This window comes from Puntigrus tetrazona, chromosome 3, assembly GCF_018831695.1.
Source record: "Puntigrus tetrazona isolate hp1 chromosome 3, ASM1883169v1, whole genome shotgun sequence".
Lineage (NCBI taxonomy): Eukaryota > Metazoa > Chordata > Actinopteri > Cypriniformes > Cyprinidae > Puntigrus > Puntigrus tetrazona.
Window position 1 is genome coordinate 24,304,893 of NC_056701.1, and position 21,743 is coordinate 24,326,635.

The window sequence follows — 21,743 nt, forward strand, 5'->3', positions numbered from 1 at the left end:
AAAAGCATAGTCATAAGTACTGTCCAGAGCTACAACTGTAATGAATAGATTTTTATATACACAGCGTATCAAGCATCAGCTAAATGAATAAATGTTTAAAAATACAGACACTTTTATTCAAGCTCTGCATGCTTTTTGTTTTTTGAAGCATCAATAAAAAAAAAAGTAAATAAACTGAAAAGGAGAAAATTCATTGAAATATATTTTAACACGTCTAAAGCATATAAACTCCAAAATAAAAATGTAAAAATACACATGATTTAATAATTAGATTTAGATAATTAGATATATTAAAGATAAATCAAGTCATAATCATCATACAATCATTTTGACACAGTTCAGTAATCAAGAGCTAGAGTCATGCTATACTAGTTAAGCTGCAGGAACACCACTAGAAGTCCAATTAGAGCCATTAAACCTCGGTTACGGATCCAGCTAAATTTCCATGTCCCTTGATGTAAGTTTCAGCGTGACAGGATGTTTTCATTTGAACTGGAAAAGCATCTGAAGAGTCTTAAGGCCGGTCTTGCTGCATCTCTGCTGGCAGGTTCTTGCTTGAGAGATTTACAGCTGCTCTCACACTCTTAGCACTGAACATGTAAAGAAAAAAAAATGAAAGCGCTGCAAATTAATCACCGGTTACTCAATGGGTGTGTTACGTTTAGGAAAACAAACAGGCAAAGCTCAGAGATAAATCAAATGACTAACAAGCCGCGCGGTGATTGGCTGATGCAATAAGTCAGCGAGGTGCGATGAGTTTCATCCTGGCACGTCTCTGCCGCCATTATATTCCGAAGGAAACATGCGCTCCTAACAGAACACGCCGACATCCCATCTATTTTGTTTGTTTTCATAAATTGCTCAGAAGCCCTGAAATATTAGCAGGACAAATGTGTCAGCCAGTGATTTAATTGGAAATTTTATGGGCCAATTTTTCCAGCGTCGCCGCCCAAGCAGACAAATCACGCTTGCTGTAAGGACTCGTATACGCGCTGCCATTTTGATTCGGAAAGCCTCCTGGAAGTTTAATAAGACGGCGCAGGGGTTCTACGAGGAGTCAATAGAGTGTGACATGAAGATACCCAGGCCATGAGAAACAAGTTACGTTTCTGAGAAGAGCTGGACCGCTGCCCTCCGAGCGAGGAGAGTAGTAACGGTACCAGCCGGGTTCCTTATGGAATAACCTGGGCCCAATCCAGCTCTCTAAACGGGAGAAATGGCCAGAGATATTCTGGCTATTATGTATTATTATCCATTACATGTTGTTATCATTGGCATGGTGTGCTAGTGATATTTATTCATAAAAGAAATGGAGACCCGGACATTAATTATAATTATACAATTTTACAGTCCCTTGGAGTCAAATAATTTATTTGCATTTGAGTGTTTGAGATGTCCCAAGATTCACAACACCTTTATGAGGCCCAATTAGCACGAACAAGTGTAAAATGCAAGTTTTAGTGTGTGAGAAATTACATTATATAATGCGATTAATATAAAAAACAATATAAAGTGTACATATATACATATATGCATGTGTCATTTGTTAACATTAGTTGATATATTAAATAACAATAACAAACAAAGACAATGACAAAGACAAATATTTATTATATCAGAACAATGAACTAATTATGTTAGTTAATAAAAAAAACAGTTGTTCATTGTTTGTTCACGTTAGTTTACAATGCATTAATTAATATTAATAAACACAACTTCTTATTTTAATAATGCATTCGTATATGCTGAAATATCAACTAAGATCGATAAATGCTGTAGATCTTAACTAAGGAACCTTTTTGTAAAGTGTTACTCATTTGTGTTTGTACTCATATTAATTATATGTAATTAACATTTCTCCTTTATTATGCATTGCTTACACACACACACACACACACACACACACACACACACACACACACATAGACATACTGACTTTTCACATCACTAAACATCACATTAAATGAAGTAGTAAGCTGTTTAACTGTGCATTTATAATCCTGTAATCCAATAATACTTCAACGGGCTTAATGATGATGCCGTTTCAAAGGTCACAAGAACGTCTGCCCCCAAATGTGCAACGTTATGCCGATTTGTGATGAATGCAATAGCAATTTCACAGCCAGTTAGTGGAAGAAAAGCTCTTTGCTGTCTTTAGCTAGTAAAGGGCACACTGCGGTTTTATTTGGTCTGATCGTATTTGTTGAGACGCTGTATATCACTTTCTCTAGGCAACAGTGGCAAGCAGTTACACAAACAAAAAAGCAGGGAGGTCCGATTGCCCTGCTAATTGGTGCTGGCAAACGATTACAGAGCAGGGCCCATAACGGAAACGCCCCCTTAATTCTCACCCGTCATTACATCACAGCACTCTCAGGCGAACACAGGCCTTTCCAGATGGCCACGCGGGAGAGGAAAGATTTTAAAATGAGAAGAAGCAAACGCGGTTTAAATAGAGCGCTTTCTGAAACTGTAATGCAGTGCTGTTAAAATGAAATAATTTAAAGTGGTTTTAACTTTTTCATTCCGTGTCATAGAAAAAGAGTTCCTTAAGGAATTAGGATATTAAGAAACTAATCACGTATTTGACAATTTAATCAGAGCTGGTTTTGAGCGATTTAAGTCAATTAGGTTACGGTTGAATAGGCCGTTGAATAGGCAAATTTATATTAAAACAATAAATGCGCCATGATTTACAAAAAACATAGTAATAATTTTACATAAGTGATTTTCATCTGAATAAAATGCAATAAAATTTCAGTGCTTTCTATGCAAGAAAGAGGATTGTTTCGCTGATTCACTGGAATGACAAACTATGAGAGGAAGATTTGTTCAGGTGAATCGATGGACTAGAATGATCCAAACACTCCAGCACTACATACGAGAGTGAAAGAGACGGGACTCGTGAGGTAAACATTTGATTCATCTCAGACATCAAAAAAAACATTAATATATCTTACCTGTTACCTGCTGTCACTCAAATGTACATAGTATGCGTTTCTCTTTGGCTGAACAAGCCTATACTTTGACCTTAAAAGCTGAAAATCGAATCACATAGCTGGTAGCGACTCAAATTATGTTTTCATACAGTTCTGTTAGCTATTATTCCTGACAGAATGACTAAAGCAAGAGACTAAAGTACAGCGCATACTGTGCGTCCACTCCTTTCCACTTACATATTTATTCTCAACTCACAAATGACAATTTATCATATCGATGAGCGTATTCGTCACCTCACTTAGATTACAAGTGACTCATGAATGAGTCTTCTTTTCCTATAAGCTTGCATTTATCTAAGGCCATCAGAAGCACTGCAGATAGATAACTGAGATTAATTATTACACAGTCACTCTCCTGGAAGATTTGTTACTTTCCATTACATGGAAAAAACACGCTGTGGAAATGACCAGTAGTGCAAGCTCTGAAAGCAGTCTGTATACTGTTATGTATATGTAATATACGTGTGTGTGTGTGTGTGTGTGTGTATTCTGGACACCTGTTAAAAGTATGTGAGCACCGATGGCCCATCTTTTTACAGATTTATCCGCCCTCTTTGGTCCACATGCCCCATTTGGAAGCACTCAGCGTTGACGTTAATGGCAGGATTCAGTTCATTTAACCATGTTTACGCCATCTCAGTTTAGCCTGATAATTCGGCCCATTTCTACACCTCTTCCTTCTCTGAGGATTACCAGTCACTCACCCAAAAACCCTGCAAGGCTTCCGTAGTGAGAGGAGCCGATCTGAATAATGGAGCCATGCTTGGCTGGATGTCTTTCACATGCAAAAAGTAGCTTGGTGCGCTTTCCACGACGAGCCTGGATGAATGACAATATTCACCAGACTTTTTTACGTTCCCGACTAGTTTAGGCAACCGATAATGAATCATCGACCGACTTTGGCGTTAATGATATTGTGATACTATCAGAAGAGAGCGGGGTAAGAGCCAAAGGGACGTTTTTAACTTTACACGAATGCAGAGCTGCTGAGTGAGAGGGCAGAATTGCGGACGATAAAATAAAAAAATTTAATCGTAATGAATTAGGATAATATTATGGAAAAACATGCTTGTTCTTTTTAGAGGACTGAGGAAAGAATAAAAAAAGCGGGTGCATTTCGATTCTAGAGTGTTATTATAATATTCAGTTGTTTTGTGTAACTGTACTTTATCACTTAACTCAAAACCGAACGCATTGTTGCTTTCAGAAAGTCAAAGTTGTGTGTCTGTCAGAAGTAGCGTGGAAGATAGTGTGTAGAAGACTGAGAGATTATCGTGGCCTGGTGTGTTATCATCACTGCGCCAAGTGGTTGAAGTGTTGTAGGTGTCTGCAGAATAAAACAGCTGCTTAACACTTCCTTCCTGTGTATGTGTGAGTGACAGTCCGTGTCCCTATTTAGTCACTAACATCTAGACTCCTCAGCCGGTGCGAGAGTGGTTGAAGGATTTGTGTAGAAGAAGAAATGCTGTTTCTCTTTTGTGATTTGTTCTCTTTTATTGTTAAGGTTGTTACGGTTATTGTATGGTTAGATATCAGGCATGGAGTGAACAATGAACGATATAACGGGTAAAGGCTGGAATATGCTATAATCTGAACAGATTTCTAAAACGTATCATCTGACTCTGTAAACAGTGACCGAGAAAACTACACGGCCGAGGATCATACGCTTACCAGACTTTAAAGTTGTTCTGATCGAAACGTGCATCTTGTTGCTAGGAGAGTTTAAATACGTTTGATAACCTCTCGACTGGATAGAAATCAAAGTCTGTGGATAAATATGTCAGCTTTCGTCTGCAGACTTTCCTGAACTGGAAGAAACTTATTCAGACTGTAAAACTGGGGGACAATTGGGGCAAAAATCACGCGGTGTATTCCAGGACAGATGGATGGAACTATAGAGCGATATAACAAGACAGACAGACAGATAGATGGATGATCGGGCCAGGAGAGGTCAGAGGTCAGAGGTCAAAGCCATGAGCAGGTGTGTGTGAGAGAGCTCGGGATCTGGAGCGAGTCGTTGTCTTTTAATGAAATGCTGTAAATGGATGGGAGCCCAGAGATGCAGTGATGTCATTAAAATAATAAAGCTCTCTCAGGATGCTAGTCAAACGTCTCAATGATTCTGGCTTCTCCTCTGTGATCACCAGGGGACAGAAAACACCACCTAAATCAGTTCACATCGCATCAGATTTAGTTTTTACATTGCCTGGAGCGACCGGCCCCAAAGAATACTATACTGCGGCAATAAAGCAATTGTATGGTTGTTCACTGAAATATATGATACTCTGCGAGGGTGAATATGTGCGTCGTGGGTATTTTACAGATAAGCACTTGTAAAAAGGTGGGAATGTGATCTCTTAGTCGTTTGCCCTTTACTGGGACAGTTTTCTGACAATTAAAGGAGTAGTTCACCCTCAGTCCATACAGGGTATAGCTGTTTAACATTGCACCGCTTGCTCACCAGTGGATGCTCTGCAGTGAATGGGTGCCGTCAGAATGAGAGTCTAAACAGCTGATAACAATAATGCACATGGACTCATTCCATCAATGAACATCTTGCAAAGCCAGAAACTTAAAGTTTGTAAGAAACACATCCATCACTAAGGCACCGTTTTGGCTTGTAAACAAAGTTCGCTGTATGCATATTTCTCTTCTTATTCAAACAAGACGACTTTTTCACTGAAGAAGCAATATCACGGACTCATATTTTAGTTGGAAGTAATGGTTTTAAGTTAAAAACATCCTATAGATGGATTTATTACAAACTCACAGCTTTTTACGTCACAAAAGTTAATTTATTTATGAGTTGAGAGAATTAGTTATGGAAAACTAATATTTTTGTCAGCTGAGTGTAGTTCAGCACCTTTTTATTTTTTATGTATTATATCTTTAAAGCTCTCAAATGGAATATGTAAAAATGAATATAGACAGACATGATCATGTGTTTCTGAGTATTCAGCAGCTGGTGCTAAACAGCTCTCTCATTTTGTCTTCCCTATGTCCGTCTCTCCCAAAGCCTGTCACTGTAACCTACATGCCCGCCGCTGCCGCTTTAACATGGAGCTGTATAAGCTGTCGGGCCGCAGGAGCGGAGGAGTCTGTCTCAACTGCAGACACAACACAGCCGGACGGCACTGCCACTACTGTAAAGAGGGCTACTACAGAGACATGACCAAGGCCATCTCGCACAGACGCGCCTGCAAAGGTGAGCAAACAAAATATCAACTACTGCAGAAAAAAATACACGTTAGATGAACAATATCGCCCAAAATGTTGTCCCAACTCACCTAAAATAACTAAAAGAGAAAATCTCAGCGCTGCAGATTGAGAGTTTCAGTCTTTGAACAGCATGAATAAATGATGTGGTAATTACGGGGCTGTTGCGAGTTTGTTAATGGTTGTGGTTATTAAGGTCTGTGTGTATTTATGAAAACATACATTTGCATTTGATCAATTAGCAGATGCTTTTATCCAGTGTGACTAACAACATCGCACACAAATGATCACAGGGAATCAATATTTCCAAGTTACAAGAGCAGGAACTAGGAACTGTAAATATTAGCTTTGCTTTGATTTGTAGGATGTTTCCTTCCCGAGAGACAGTTTGCTGACTTTGTCTTATTGAGAATCTACAGGCAAACTATTTTAGGGTTCAATTCTTGCTATTAACAAAACATTAACTACGACTTTGCCTCAATAAACTCCTAATATGGTAGTATATTTGACTTAGAAATACTAGCAAACAGCCAATATGTTAATAATAGGCATGCTGATAAGCAACTTAATAGTGATGTTTGGTCCCTAAGTGATACCAAGAATCCATATTGTAAACGAACCATATGTAACAATTAACTTGAACAAGATATTTTATAACTACTGGACAAGCAAAATTGGGCAAACCAACTGAGAGCAATTATTAAGTCAGTGTGAGATCTTTGATGCAAAAGAAATGATGTAATTTATGACTATAAATCATTTTGAAATATGTAAAACATAACATAATAAATGCTTAAACATGGTAGGTTTGGTTTGCATTAAAAAGGTCCTTCAAATCCACAAAATGTTTTGAAATATGTCCCAGGTTCTTTTATATTGGATGTTTTTTTAATTGCTTCATTAAGATAAATCTAATGGGTTTGAGCTGAAGGAGATTAGAATAAGATAGTATTTATACAAAGGGTTTTCCTGGAAAATGAATACAGGACAAGTAGGATTGCCTTGGAATTTGGGACAACAGAGAATATTAACAATAATAGTGAAACAAGCCAATTATTCACTCACCCATGAAAAGAAAAATAAATGTAAAGGCACCCAAGATTATGCACATGTTCCAGACCTGAGAGACCTCGCGTTCACACTTAGAGGTCAGACGGTCTGTAAGGCCCTGCTCAGAAACTTTGTGAGCTGGCTATGTAGGCAGCATTTTAAAAGCACTGTAAAGAACACTCCTGATGTGAAGAAATTGCATTTTCACTAGCGAACATAAAAATTCATTCCTCTTCTGGATAAAAAAATAAAAAGGTAATTGGTTTTATCTCACAGTTATGCCTTTCCCCCTTTCAATTCAGAGTTTATATCTCACAGTTGTGAGAAAAACAAAAGAATTATGAGATGTAAACTCAATCGCACAAAGGTATCTCAATTGCTCAGTCTAGCTTGTTCAAAAAAACAAGACATAAAAAGAGAGATATATACAAATATATACAAATTGTGAGATATATACATTCGGAATTACAAAATAAACTCAATGTTCTGAGAACCAAAGTCTGATAAAAGTAAGATGAAAAAGTATTTAAGTACTGTTTTAGTTTTTATTCTGTGGCAGAAAAAACAGAAATGTGGGTAACACTTTAGAATAGGTAACGCTTGTTAACTATTAACCACAACTTTTCCCTTAATAAATTCTTAATTTGCCTGATTAGCACAAATAAATGGGTTACATTAGTAACATGCATGTTAATAAGCGACTAATAGGTGTAACCGAATTGGGTTATAATCTCAGAATTTCCAAAATGACATTAGTCTATAAAAATAATTTTATTGATGCAATATCGGTTTGAATGAATTGTGAGTCAAATCTCGCATGCACTTCGCTAGAACGTTTCAAATAAGTCTCTTGCCACTCACTGTGTTTTCTAACAGAGCCTGATTGTGGGCATGAAGGGAGAAACATTTCTTAAAGATTAGCGTACAGCTGAAAGAAGTTTGCCGTTAAATGCATATATAATGCTTTTCTTAGAAAACATGAAACATTATGTCTTACACAGCCATCTGAAATAACACCTACTGAGACGGCTCTCAAGTTTTAAACGCATGAATTTTATCCACTGTTGGTTCGCAGATGAATTTCACAATGTCATTCCCCCGTGTTCCCATACTCCATTCACTCACAAAACATTCTGTGCAATTGCATACTTCCCACCTTCAAGCCAAGATAACTTGTATTCTCATCTGACTCTCGCAGACCCGGAGGTTTGACGGACTGAAAGCTACAACAAACCGCAGCATAATTGATATGAGAGGCTGCTAACCCAATCACCGGGGCAGCTTCATTTTTTGCGCACTGTCATGTTCCAAAGCGCAGATGTGATGGATGGCAAACACTGCCCAAGTTTCATTGACATTGCTGTGTATTATCGCATGAGGAATGCATCTGATTCAGGGGAGGGTTTCAACAGCTTTCCTCTGCCAGCCAAAACATTTACTCAGGCTATATATGGGATGCTGGGAGGCCAAGCATTTCTAGTTTTACAAAAGTAGCCTTAACATACAGTTAATGGCGGTACAGTCGAAGCTTGTTTGGGAAATGCTGAGGAATTCCAGTCACCTTTGTCAAGATGATTGCTTCACTCGTCTCAGGTGACGAACTCCTCAACATTGCGACGTCATCTAGCCGACTGCCGTATTTATTGTTCATGTCAGCCAACCATCTCATTGCGCTTGCTTTGGACAGGAAACGCAACACTGTGCCAGCTTTTGAAAATACTACAGGGGGTCGTTTGGAAAAGAAACGAATATCACTTGTAAATAAGGTGACAGAGCACCTACTAAGACAAATCAGACCCCAAACCAGATCCGTTGTCAGTGGCAGTCTGGAACACCTCATGCTATATATTGTAGATTAACAACTTCATGCCTCATTGATTGTAGTGTAAATACCACGTCACCCACAAGAACGGTGCAATTTCTTTCTCTCACCTTTGCACTTAAAGTAATAGTTCCTCTAAAAATATAAAAAAATCCTCTCATTATTTATTCACCCATATATCATTGTTTGATTAATCCAAATAAACCCAATATCGCTGTACGACTTAGTGTGATTATCAGATTGCAAAGGCTGCAATTTAATTAAATACATTTCTATTGTGATAAGTTTTGGAGGGGTTAGCATGTTAATGCGTTAGGTCTTGGCAAACATGCTGCTGAGAGTAAGAAAAACTGCTGCACACATATAACACATGTGCATTAAACCAATAGTATTCATGATCACCCCGTAGCGGATCTATACAGGTGGAGCTAGGGAAGGTGGAGGGCTTTTGAAGCCCACTACAACCTCTACAGCAAGCTTTAGTCATATATTTGAATGTTGAGCAGGAAGCACATTAGCTGCTATGTAGCATAATGGCTTGTTTGCTGTATTTTTATTATTCTAAAAATATGTCATTAAAAAGTTAACTTAATAGAAGTAAAAATCCAATCTAAGGCAACTTTTTAAAGAAAGTAGCAGACTGTCTTATCTGATTTATAAACAAATCATTTATATGAGTCTGATCTTTTCAATGAACCATTTGATTTCACAAAACAGGTCTAAATGTATAGCTCACGAATCAGACTAATCTTTTTTGATCCAATTTTACTGATTTCCCTCTGCAGGGTTATTATTATTATTATGACTGCATATATAGAATATAGTTTATGTAATTTGGACTCCTATTATTGTGCTTTTGCATCCTTTTTAAAGCCTAAAAAGCTTAGTCCTTATTCACTGTAATTGCATGGAAATGTGTGGTCTGGAAAAAAAAACTAAACTGAAGAAAAAGTCATATTTGTAACGGCATAAGTGTGAACAAATGATGACAGAATTTACATTTTTGGGTGAACTGTTCCTTTAAACATGGAGAGGGGTTTTCAACAGCCATGAGAACTTACAGTCCATGCCGCATTGCTCCACACTCATTTCCCCAGCATCTCTTCTTACTACTGCTGAATTATTAGTAGCTCTGGTTTAGATTATGTGCTGTAGAGTTGTAGGGTCGTCTGTGAAGGCGTAAGAGTGGTGTCGTAATTCAGCAGGCAGTGGGCTGGTTGGTGGGTGGCTCAAGTGCAGAACTGTAGCTGCTTTTTACCGAATGTTAAGTGGGCATTGAAATTCAAAGCATCCCACCACTTTGTGTAGCATTTTTTTAACATCAGCTAAATCATCATAAGAGGAAATAGCGCAACCAATCCAATTAAAACATCTGTTATCAAAATAGTTTTCTGTTCTCAAAGCATCATATCTACAAACCTTCTGCCGTGTATTAGCCAGCTGAAGTATCAGTGCAAATGATTTACTGATATGCTATATATATTTTACCTGCCTTTGCATTCCAAAATGTTTTTTGAGAAATGCCTTCTACGGCCAGTTTTCTGACGTCAAATAGTCTCTGAAGTTGAAATGTTAGCTAGATCTGAATTTGTTAGAAATAAAAAAAAGGTTTACAGGCCTTACAAACAGATAGGTGAATAGGTAGACAGAAACATAGATGAATGGATAAACAGACAGACAATTACATACATAAATGGATAGATGGAGCCCAGACAAAAAAATAGATGGACAGAAAAACACAGAAAGGCGGATGGACAGACAGACAGACAGACAGACAGACGGACAGACAGATAAACAAACAGACAGATGGACAGACAGACAGACAGACAGATGAACAAATGGATAGATGGACAGATAGACAAACAGATAGACAGACGGAGAGACAGACAGATGAACAAACGGACAGACAGACAGACAAATGAACAAGCGGACAGACAGACAGATGGACAGACAGACAGGCGGACAGACAGATGAATAAACGGACAGACAGACAGATGGACAGACAGATAAACAAACAGACATACAGACAGATGGACAGACAGGCTGACAGACAGACTGGCAGACAGACAGATGGACAGACAGACAGACAGACAGGCGGACAGACAGATGGACAGACAGATGGACAGACAGACAGATGGACAAACAGATGGACAGACAGACAGGCGACGGATGGACAGGCGGACAGATGAACGGGCAGACAGACAGATGAACAAGCGGACAGAGCGGACAGATGGGTTGATAGTCAGACAGACAAATAAATGGACAAGCAGACAGACAGCTATTTGTGTGGTACACTATGAAAAGTTAATACCTACAGTATGTTACTAATCAGTTACTTATGAGGCTACATAAAACTTGCAGACAGAAACGAAAAATGGCAAATGATTAACTGGAGCAATGACTAGTGTTCAGCTTCTCAGGGGAAAAAATAAATCTGAGACAAACAATTGCCTTTGTTATTAATTCAAGAAGTGACTTCTAATATTCATCAACTTTTTTAGTCCCAAGAGCTTTGAGCTCTTACTGCGGCTAGACCACATATTCATATAATTTCCAAATGAATCCCTGGCATCATAAAAATGGCTGAAGGGAAGAGTTGAGTTGAGACTTCAAACAAGCAGCTTTATGGTAAACGTTTGGCAGCGCGGCGCACAAAGAAGTTCTCACATTTTAACGTGTGATCGTCCCGACTAACAGCTCAGCCAGAGCACCTTTGAAAATGCTGCGCCGTTCCGTCATTAAGAGGAACGTTATTCAGCCTTTTTTTGCAAGGGTTACGCTTGGCCAAATGACTTTACGTTTGAAACTTGATCAGACGGTGCGTGGCCTCCACATATGACAGCGCTATGTCGGATGACGAGAAGAATTAACACACGCAGACACACGCCAGGTATCTGTTGCTTCCATACAGCGGGAATCCTTTATTTCCATATAGACTTACACCCTCACGTGGAAGTAGTCTGGACAGGACCCAGGCACTGTTTGCACTCACACACACACACACACACACACACACACACACACACACACACACACACACACACACACACACACACACACACACACACACACACACACACACACACACACACACACACACACACACACACACACACACACACAGGCAATAACTATTCTTGAAACTCCACAAACTAATTTCAAACAGAAGTTTCCAGTTTGTGATATGACAAAGTAAAGTTCCAGACTTAAAGAGTTAGTTCACCCCAAAATGAAAATTCTGTCATTAATTACTCACCCTCAAGTTGGCTGTACGACCTTTGTTGATCTTCAGAAGACAAATTAAGACATTTTTGATGAAATCTAAGAGCTATCTTAGATCCCCCCATATATAAAAACACAACTAGAAATGATCCAGGTCTAGAAAAGTAGTGAACAGGGTCAGATGGCTCTCAGAATTCACCAAAAATATCTTCATTTGTGTTCTGAAGTTGAATGAAGGTTAGTAATTAATGATAGAATTTTCATTCTGGATTGAACTAACCCTTTAATATCACTTTAAGGTGCATAACTTTGCACTAACCTGCTGCGAAATCTTCACCGCCACAGCAAAAGAAATGATATTTGATCAGTTTGTAGTCTGCATTGTGCATGCGACGTAATAAAGTCAGTGATCTGTGAAACCTCCTATTAGCTGGTTCGCTGTAAATCAAAACAATCTGGTTATTGAATCAACAACATACATGTCGACTTGTGTAGTCTGATTCTCTAACGCATGCCATTTGTTTTAAACTTAAAAGCCGAGTCTGATTTAAACAGAGCAGCAACTGAATCGGTATCCTGTATACTTGCTCAGTAACTAGATCTAGGGATTACAGCACTGAAGTAGTAACCTTTGGTTTTGTGTTTTCTCTTCAGCCTGTGATTGTCATCCGGTTGGTGCAGCTGGTAAGACCTGTAACCAGACGACCGGACAGTGCCCGTGTAAAGATGGCGTGACTGGCATCACCTGCAACCGCTGCGCTAAAGGATACCAGCAAAGCAGATCACCCATCGCCCCCTGCATCAGTAAGACTCACCTGGCTTCTTTTTCTCTTTATTAAGGATTGTGTGTAAATTCTTGGTGTTTTAAAATTAGTAATTTAATTGCACTTCTGATTGGGGTCAGTGAGATTTATTTATTTTAATCAATACTTTTTGTTTAGCGGGATGCATTATATTCGATAAAAGTCACAATAAAGACATTCATGATGTTACAAATTATACATATTTCAATGTTGTCTGAAAAATTCTGAAAAAATATCATGCTTTTCACAAAAATATTAATAATGATTTCTGAAGATCATGTCACATTAAATAGTGCTGAAAATACAGCTTTGCATCACAGTACCAAATTGCATTTTAAACAGTTTGAATCGGAAAAAATTGTTCATAATATTATACTGTTTTATTTTTGATCAGATAAATGCATCCTGGGTGAGCATAAGAGAATAAAAGAAAAGGGGAAAAAATTACAAATCTTACTAACTCCGAACTTTTGGACAGGTGTGTATGTTAAATTATAATCAACAAGAAATAAGAAAGCCCGCATAAATATACAATAGTCCAATAGACATATACAATACACAATATACAACTGCCTGATGAAACTTATAAAAATATAAGCCACTGCTGGTGAATAATTATTAGCCAAATCAATATTTTCTGTCCTAATTTGTGCAATCCTTAATTCTTAAAACCTTAATTCCTCATTCTAAGTAAAACACCTTTGTATTTCTTGGTTGTGGTTAAAAATAATAAGTGTATTTTTGTCTAAAATATTTATTCATATCTATCAGAGTACCACAGAATAAATGCTACACCTCCTACTATACAATCAAACATGAAAATACTAATAAAAACACTTACCACAACTAAACAAAAAGCCATTTTCAGACACATTAGTCCGAAAACGGTACTGACGCACACTGAATACCCTCCTCTGCCTCTTGAAAAATGAGGGTGACCTCTAAATAAATAACACAGCGACACAAAATGGTTGATACAAAAGCGCAAATAATAATCTGTTATTCAAAAATCATTCTTGAGCTAAATGAGGTGGTCCAGCATGACTCGTTGACCCATTACCACCCACAGAGACATCAATAATAACACTCCCAAGAAATTCTGCATAAACACCTATTATTATTCATGATTTCATGGCCCCGGCCCATTTAATTTCCGTATCGGTCCCCTGTTCCATTATTTCCTTGGATGGACATTTGCTGATTGCCCTCCGCTAAGTCAAACAGACCATAAAGCCCTGGCTGACATGACCTAGTCTGCCCTGAACCTCGCTGACGGCCTTTCAACTCATAAATCTCGCAGCCTGCTCCAGGGGCATGATGGGTGATATGTTTATTGGCAGTATCAACAAGGCAGCAGACGTCTCTGTGGCGATTAAGGACAGGCCCACACGGCAGCTGGCATTTCTCGATAAGATACTGGCTGGGAGCGCAATACAATGCTCGCCTATTAATGTGAACCGCTTCTATTATGCAGTAACCGATGACATGGAAATAAAGATTTATCTGGAGCGCTGACAAAAGCGACTGTACACACGAAGCCATTCAGATTCGCTTGGCAAGAATTCGCGTAGACAAACGAAACCCCCGATCCCCGAGAAACCAGATTTCCCTTAATTTCTCAGGGTAGGTAACAAATGTGCTGTTAAACCTGGAGAGAATGAATGAGCCCCGGCAATTGAGTGGAAAATATTCGGTTTCTCGTATATTTCGTGATACGACGTGCTTTTGTTTTAATAGCCTGATATTAAATTTTTTGCGACATCACACTTTTTGCCAACCGCGCATTTTAACAAGCCCCCGTCCCCCATCGGCGTATATCTGACAGCAGAGCGCCTAAAAGAAGGGCGCAGGCGGAAAGCCATTAAAACCGGACACTGCCACATCTTCGCGTAATAAACCTGATGTAAATGCAGATGTGTTCGTTGAAAGCAGTTCGTCCGTGAGGTTTTGATCGTTTGTTCTTGACTGTTTGTTGCAGAGATTCCTGTTGCTGCACCCACAGCCACCTACAGCAGTTCAGAAGAGCCCACAGGTGAGAAGAAAAGAAAACCTTTCAGGAGCTTCACATTCGCTCAGTGAGGCGTATGTGCAGCTCTATATGGGGAGATATTGCAAAGACAAATTAGCATTTTGCTTGTGATTTTTTGCGATGTGATTCAAACATTCGGTTACACTTTATTACGATAGTCCACTTACATGTCTGCTAACTCTCAGAGTAGACCGTAAGGGTAGGTTTAGGGTTAGCAGAATAACACATACTCGACATATGCTTGAAAAGTTTCCGATAGTCAGTATGTGGTATGTCATGGACCCATCAAAATAAAGATATTAAGCAGACGGCCCTTAATGCTGCTAGTTCACGTGCAAAAAATCACATTTTGTGTCCTCATGAAAACCAACACAAAACAATGTTAGTACAAAAAAAAAAGCAAATGCACTAATTCAACGTTTCATAATTAATAGTATAAATTCTAAAATTCACAGGGTCTAAATATCTACCAAAAAATATCTGTCAAAAGTGGAAAGTGGAAAAAAGAAAAACAATAAATAAATACATGTTTAATACCTAAAGAAAAGAAACAAACTGGAATTTAAATGTAAAATATTATTAAATAGGAATATAGTAATTGGACTTCCAGTTGTTAGTATAATGTCACAGGAAACAAAGTCTCTGTGTTAGTTTGTCTCTCATGTCATGCCAAAACAAATCTAATCAATCTTTCATGCACATTTATGTATTTATTTGCCACCTGTGTCAATATCACACGATAAACCCCACCAGCACGCCGATTTTACAGCATTGCCAAAACAGAGCCATAAAAATGCAGCGGTGGATCAGCGTGAGGTTTTCTTAATCAGGAGGATATCAACATGAGCCATGGCTTTCCTTCTCCGCTCGCTCTGTCTCAGTCAGCATCGAAACTGGCTGGGACCCTAATCTGATTACATGCTTCATTTGAATGCGTTTGCTTTCCCGTCACACTCTCGCAGTGCTGTGCCGTGAGGGAGAACACACCCTTGTACTTTCATTCATACTCAATTACCCAGACTGCCCGATCACTGTCTGCGCTGTGGGAGTAACGCCTGTGACGTGCAGCCGTCCCATGGAGCCAAACTCAGCTGCTGAACGCTTTCTGGCTTCTATCAGCGCTCGGATCTTTCACTAAGAGCAATTACATTTCCCGGTTAGCGCAGTTGTGGTGGCCATTGTGACATGCACGTTCTAATATGGTCTGCGGCAATCCGGTCCCAATTTTGTTTGAGCAATAATTATTATTAAACAATAATTTCATATGTACATCTGTGGCAGTTATTCTGCATCTGGGAGACATGATTTTGGGTCTGGCTTGTGTCGAGTCAGTTGTTTTTCCCACATTAACTTTTTAAAATGTTACATACAAATTTAAATATATATATATATATATATATATATATATATATATATATATATATATATATATATATATATATATATATATATATATATAAATTGACTAAATTTATAAATAAATTAAAATAAATAAATTATATAAATTAAAATTGTCTAAAAATATATTTTTAAAAAATTTCAATGTATTTTCTGTTTCAAAAAAATGCTATTTTAAACTTTATAGTCATCAAAAAACCCTTAAGCAACTGTTTTCGACATTTGCCATCACAGTGTGACCAAAAAAATGCAGGCTTGAGACTTTCAAAAACATTCTGGCTGCAAACTTTGGAAAAGAATAAGTTTCACGTAGAATATGTTAAAAATTTGAATTATTAATATTTAAATGATATATTTTATCATAAAAAGGCGCCAAAGCCTATTTCACAGTAAGTAGTGCTGTCAAGCGATTAATCACGAATAATCACATCCGAAGTAAACTGTCCTATTTACATAATATATGAGTGTTGAAAATTTGCGATGAATCTTTTGACGGCACTAAGTTTAACCCCCTGCTGTAGTTTACTGTGAGGACAGTCCGGTGTTAGAGGAGCAGCACAGTTGTGCTTCAGGGACTCTATTAAGCAGACATTTGTCCCTCCGCAGGGGACGTCCATTATGGAGGGACGTGGGTGTAAGGGGCAGCGTCAGGCATTGTGCCGCTTGCCTAGTGTCCGCCCAGCCTTATCAAAGAGAGGCAGGATGAGGCGGACAAGGCCGTCGCCACACAAAAGCCGTCCCGTCCTCCGTTCATGCATTTACATGGAAATCAGGCGTGGCTGATATGGACTCGCCAGAATCATTTACTTTTTGGGACGCCACTTTTTCTCACTCCTTGCCTCCAGCTCTCCCCCCAACGGTCCTTCACATCCTAATTCTGCGCACCACCTTTTTGTGTTACCACACACCCCCAAAGCTGCCAGACATCTCGCTCTTCTAGCCCTCAACCCCCTTTTTCTTTCCCCTTCAAACTTTTTTTTTTTTTCATTCGGGTTGGTGGTTCTCTTCTGCTTCGCCGTTGCCCAGGTAACCGCATTCAGACGGAATATAAAGGGACATGAAAAGGGTGGATTGGACAGAGGCCGGAGAAAATAATGAAGTTTGTCCATATTCAGGCGAAAGCTGAAAGGTCTTCTCGCTCCCATCTCTTCCAGCGGGCCAGAAATCGCGCGGTTATTGCGTTAAAGTAGCTGCGAGCTACGAGGGGCTCTCGGGTTTCGGTTTGCGTCGGGAGAGCCGAGACAGCGCTCTGGTTTGGGTCCAGAAGGTGGCTGGCGTTGAAGGAGCTCCCGCGGGCTAACTTGAAATCTCCACGGCGGTGTCGAATAGATCCGCTGAGCGCTAGAGCTATAAATCATGGTTTATACGTGGAAAGCAGCGGTTAAATGAGGGTTGGCTATTGTGGGCATTGTGACGGGGGTGTTCTGCGTCTGAATGAAGTTTGAATGACCTGTGAACCCCCCCTGCCCTGACATCGCTGAGTAAGTGGGGGGATATGGGGAGGCGCTGATAATTAGGGTGAGAAAATGACTGGGTGAAGTGAAGAAAAGATTAAATGATTAAATAGCCATTAAGTCTTAATTAGGTCTAACGTGACTCTCTTTAACGCGTGCGAATGAAGCAGCGGCCTTAAAACCATCTGGACACTTGAGTCACACCTAAAAGTGAGTCAGTGTTATTGCATTAGACAATATAATGCCAAACAAGTGGAATCCGCAAAGAAATTATGCTTTTGCTGTTATTTTGAATTAGTCCCAGAGTTTGCTTTGCGAGCAGGACATTGATTGTTGCATAAACCTCTTTTTAAATGTCACGTGGTTTGATATTTTGTGATATATGTTGTCCACTTTGTATGTCGTCCATTTTTGATTACCCTAAATCCTATGATATGCACATTTCTAAGGCCTCTCAGTTATCAGTGTGAGCAAAAATTGGGCTCAAAACCTATTGTTCATGGGTTACCAGAAGTGTAAAAAGTACCCAAACATTTTACTTAAGTGAAAGCGAAGAAACTCAGTAAAAGTCAATTAAACGTATCTGGACAAAATCATACTTGCGTAAAAGTACAACTTTAAATTCATGCTCAGGTATTAAAAATATCAAATTATTTCTGACAGACATACAGAAGTTTGGTTAAAGGGAGAAAGCAAACAAACACATATCAAGTGCAGCTATAACAATCAAAGGACTTTCATTTATCTGATAAACACAAACTAAGGTCTAAACCATCTCTCTTTGTATGACGTAAGTTTGGGAAGGTATCCAAAAGTGACACTTAAAACTACAGTGAAAATGTGAATACAACCTCTGTTAAGAAACAGAGGCATATGTAAGAAGATCAGAAATACTACTATATTAAACTTGACTGTCGTGTTCACTTCGTGTGGTTTCTGTAGAGGTCCTGCATTATACAGACTCAAAATCTTTGCTTGTGTTCATCTAAAGAAAAAAATCAGGCACTCAATAAGTGAACCATCACCGTCATGTTTCTCATGTCTTTTAAATCTTCATGCTTTTAATAACTTTTATATTGTTTGTAATATTTTAAAACAAACGGCTGCTGGACAAAAGCAACATTGGTTTATTGATTATATTTTTTGTTGAAAAATCACCATGAGTTTATGATACAAATATGATATAACAGGCATTTGAGAAATGTTGTTAACGTTATTTTAAGGTGTACTTGCTATTATAATAATAATAAATCATGCACTATTACAAGCAAGTAACCTAAACAAAGTGTAACCGAAATGTTTATTTGTTAACCTCTCATTGTATATTTTGCCTTACGATAAAAACTACAGTGCTTTGATCATAAAACATTTAAATATCGTCTCACTAAAACATATTTTTGGGAAATATAGAGTGACAGCTGACATGTCTATGCATTTTAAGTAGTCTCCTTTGATCTCAGAGGTTTGAGGTTTGATAAATGTTCCAATGCAAAAAATGCATGTTCCAATGCAAATATATTTTAAAAAATGCCATTTTTGCCACCTCAGGTTTTCCTCCTCCACATCTGCCAAACCCCCTTTTGTAATTTCACGCAGATTTCACAAGCTGTCTGTCTGTTATCTTCCTCAGACTGCGACTCCCACTGTAAGACTCCCAAGGGCAAGATGAAGGTCACCATGAAAAAATACTGCAAAAAAGATTTCGGTAAGTAGCTCCTATTGAGAAACGCCTGCTTCCTTTTCACTTCACGTCACTAGACGTCTTCCTCTCCTACGTCTTTTCTATCTCTCTTTATGTGTGCCCCTCTCTCGTAGTGCTGACAGCTTATTCAGAGGCTAAAGGTTTATGTTATAGCATCAAAGCGTGTGAACCCAGCAGGTTTCTCCAGATGGACACGCTCAAAGTGCCTCGCAGCATCTAGAGGACAAAGGGGACAGCTGGTTCCTGTTGAAAGAGAGATTTCACAGGTTTAAATACTAATATAGTTAATATAATAACGGACTTCAAGAATGCAGTTATGGGTTTTAAGGTTAGAAGTGGGACAGCAGATAGCCGGATTCTTAAAAATGTGCTCCACGCAGGTTTTTATCGTCTTCTTTGAGAAATGAATACCACATATGAGAAACATATTAGAAAATTATTATAAAAAAAAAAAAATCTTTGCAGTTTCATGAATTTAACTAAATAACCGAATAATGCTCACCAATTAAAATTAAAAATCAAAACAGTAATATTGTGAAATATTATTACAATTTAAAAGAACTAAGTTAAAATTTAATTTTATGCAAAGCTGAATTTTCGGTATCATTACTTCATTGTCCTGTATCACATAATCCTTCAGAAGTCATTGTTATATTTGCTGCTCAAGAAACATTTATTATTATTATTATTATTAATTAGGAAAGCACTTGTGCCGCTTCATATTTTTGGAGGAATCCGTGGCATTTTTTTCATCATTCTATGATAAATAGGCTTTTAAATGTAATTAATTCTTTGATAACTGTATTTATGAAATGAAAGTGCACATGTAAAGTACACGTGTTGTAGTTCTTTACTGTCAGGGTGCAGTATAAATGCAAATGCGTCAGAAGCAGAATCTGTGTTCGACTGCGCGCAGGTCCTCTGGCTGTCTGCAGAGTGGAGAGAAAGATGTTTGATTTCACAGTGTGATATCATAAACTCATCCCTGACTGGCCTCAAGTCTGGAAACACATCTGAGATGTGCGGCGTCCAAGAGCGAGAACCCAACCGACTCTGCTCGAAACACCGCCAGAGAGAAAGAACAAAAAGACAATGAAGTTTCTAACATAAGCAATGTTTCTAAACAGGAAAAAATATAACTGAACATAGTGTGTAAAAATACAGGTTCTGTATTGGCATCTGTTATGTATTTATCTGTTACTCAAAAGCTTGTTTAGATGTTCTTCGCTCTAAGAACATTTGTTCTTTTAAGAACTGTTCACTGAAAGGTTCTTCTGGAAACCAAAAATTAGGTTTTAAATTACATCGCTGCCTGTTTTTGGCTCAATTCCAGATTAATATGGAAAATATTGCTTGCCTGTTGCTTAAAGTACATTACAATGAGCTCTAAAAGTCTTCAGACCACGAGAAATACATATATATTTTTAAATTGAGTACCATTTCCCCATTTATTTCAATAACGTTCCGTATGATTAGCATAACAATTAAAATGAGCAGTTTAAAGTGAAATTAAAAATGAACATGATTTTCCAGCCCGATCTCTTTACAGATTAAATGCGAGCTCACTCATACAAACTCCTACAGTTTTTGCTAAATCGTAGGTGTTTTACGATTTGTCGATTCGTATGAATTGGTACAAATGATCAACAAAGCCTGCGAGCAAAAATGATTTGAAAAATGATCCAAAGAGCATCTTGATCTTCGCTGGATTGAAGCAAAAAACATCTGTGCAAAGTTTTTAACGTGCTCGTTTGCCCATTTAACCTAAAAATGGTGAGAGGCAACTTTATTTATTTCGAGGCTTCGATAAAACTTTCCAGATTTTCAGACACGGGCGTATAGGGTGCATTTAGCGCACGCCGAAATGTGACTTTGCGAAGAAAACCGCTGCAAAGAGAATTAAAGTTCTAGATGCACAGGTGTCCAATTTATCCCACGCACGCAGGCCATCTGAAGTGCAATTTCCTCATTAATCAGTAGCACCTTATCTATATTAACATCTCTTGCTGCTCATTACTTGAGATGACTCATTTACAATCCCTCTCTGC

The 21,743-nt window shown here is 38.4% G+C and overlaps 1 pseudogene; it reads left to right on the top strand.

Moving 5' to 3' along the window:
- The window catches only part of LOC122342041, a 46,839-nt pseudogene that overhangs the window by 16,580 nt on the left and 8,516 nt on the right, over nucleotides 1–21,743 (top strand).